The sequence below is a fragment of the Arachis hypogaea genome, chromosome 2 (genome assembly GCF_003086295.3).
Source record: "Arachis hypogaea cultivar Tifrunner chromosome 2, arahy.Tifrunner.gnm2.J5K5, whole genome shotgun sequence".
NCBI lineage: Eukaryota > Viridiplantae > Streptophyta > Magnoliopsida > Fabales > Fabaceae > Arachis > Arachis hypogaea.
Window position 1 is genome coordinate 44,623,627 of NC_092037.1, and position 2,078 is coordinate 44,625,704.

General features: G+C 42.3%; 1 non-coding gene across 1 annotated transcript; it reads right to left on the minus strand.

Annotated features, from left to right (window-relative positions):
* Positions 1–276: 276 nt before the first annotated feature.
* Positions 277–384, minus strand: LOC112763564 (small nucleolar RNA R71). Its single transcript, XR_003182898.1, has one exon. It is a non-coding gene; the product is annotated as a small nucleolar RNA R71 (small nucleolar RNA).
* Positions 385–2,078: the final 1,694 nt, after the last annotated feature.

A 2,078-nucleotide genomic window follows, 5' to 3' on the forward strand; every position in this document is an offset into this window, starting at 1 on the left:
AAGCCTCAATTAGTTTCTCTGATGCAACAGAATTGCAAGTTCCATGGACTTCCATTGGAAGATCCTCATCAGTTTTTAGCTGAATTCTTGCAAATCTGTGACACTGTCAAGACTAATGGGGTTGACCCTGAGGTCTACAGACTTATGCTATTCCCTTTTGCTGTAAGAGACAGAGCTAGGATATGGTTGGACTCACAACCTAAAGAAAGCCTGAACTCTTGGGAAAAGCTAGTCAATGCCTTCTTGGCAAAGTTCTTTCCACCTCAAAAATTGAGTAAGCTTAGAGTGGAAGTCCAAACCTTTAGACAGAAGGAAGGTGAATCCCTCTATGAAGCTTGGGAAAGATACAAACAATTGATCAGAAAGTGTCCCTCTGACATGCTTTCTGAATGGAGCATCATAGGTATCTTCTATGATGGTCTGTCTGAGCTGTCCAAGATGTCATTAGACAGCTCTGCTGGAGGATCTCTTCATCTGAAGAAGACGCCTGCAGAAGCTTAAGAACTCATTAAAATGGTTGCAAATAACCAATTCATGTACACTTCTGAAAGGAATCCTGTGAACAATGGGACAAATCAGAAGAAAGGAGTTCTTGAGATTGATACTCTGAATGCCATATTGGCTTAGAACAAAATATTGACTCAACAAGTCAATATGATTTCTCAAAGTCTGTCTGGAATGCAAGCTGCACCAGGCAGTACTAAGGAAGCTTCATCTGAAGAAGAAGCTTATGACCCTGAGAATCCTTCAATAGAAGAGGTGAATTACATGGGAGATCCCTATGGAAATACCTATAATTCTTCATGGAGAAATCATCCAAATCCTCATGGATGGATCAACAGAGACTTCAACAAGGTTTCAACAATAATAATGGTGGAAGAAACTGGTTTAGCAATGGCAAGCCTCTTCCATCATCTTCTCAGCAACAGACAGAGAATTCTAAGCAGAGCCACTCTGACTTAGCAACCGTGGTCTTTGATCTAATCAAAACCACTCAAAGTTTCATGACTGAAACAAGGTCCTCCACTAGAAACTGGGAGGCACAAGTGGGACATCTGAGCAAGAAAATTACTGAACTCCCTCCTAGTACTCTTCCAAGAAATACAGAAGAGAATCCAAAAGGAGAATGCAAGGCCATTAACATGACCCACATGACCAAACTTGGAGAGGAGGAAGAGGCAGTGATCGCCACTGATGAAGACCTCAATGGACGTCCACTAGCCTCCAATGAGTCCCCTAATGAGGAACAATGGGAATCTGAGGCTCACACAGAGACCATAGAGATTCCATTGGATTTACTTCTGCCATTCATGAGCTCTGATGAGTATTCTTCCTCTGAAGAGGATGAGTATGTCACTGAAGAGCAAGTTGCTAAATACCTTGGAGAAATCATGAAGCTAAATGACAAGTTATTTGGTAATGAGACTTGGGAAGATGAACCCCCTTTGCTCACCAAAGAACTGGATGACTTGACTAGGCAGAGACTACCTCAAAAGAGACAAGATCCTGGGAAGTTCTCAATACCTTGTGCCATAGGCACCATGACCTTTAAGAAGGTTTTGTATGACCTAGGGTCAAGTGTAAACCTCATGCCTCTCTCTGTAATGGAGAAGCTAGGGATCTTTGAGGTACAAGCTGCAAGAATTTCATTAGAGATGGCAGACAATTCAAGAAAACAAGCTTATGGGCTTGTAGAGGATGGTCTGGTAAAAATTGAAGACCATTATATCCCTGCTGATTTCATAGTCCTAGAAACTGGGAAGTGCATGGATGAATCCATCATCCTTGGCAGACCCTTCCTAGCCACAGCAAAGGCTGTGATTGATGTGGACAGAGGAGAATTGATCATTCAAGTGAATAAAGAATCCTTTGTGTTTAAGGCTCAAGGATATCCCTCTGTCACCATGGAGAGGAAGCATGAAGAGCTTCTCTCAAAACAGAGTCAAACAGAGCCCCCACAGTCAAACTCTAAGTTTGGTGTTGGGAGGCCACAACCAAATTCTAAGTTTGGTGTTGAACCCCCACATTCAAACTCTAAGTTTGGTGTTGGGAGGTTTCAACATTGCTTTGAGTATCTG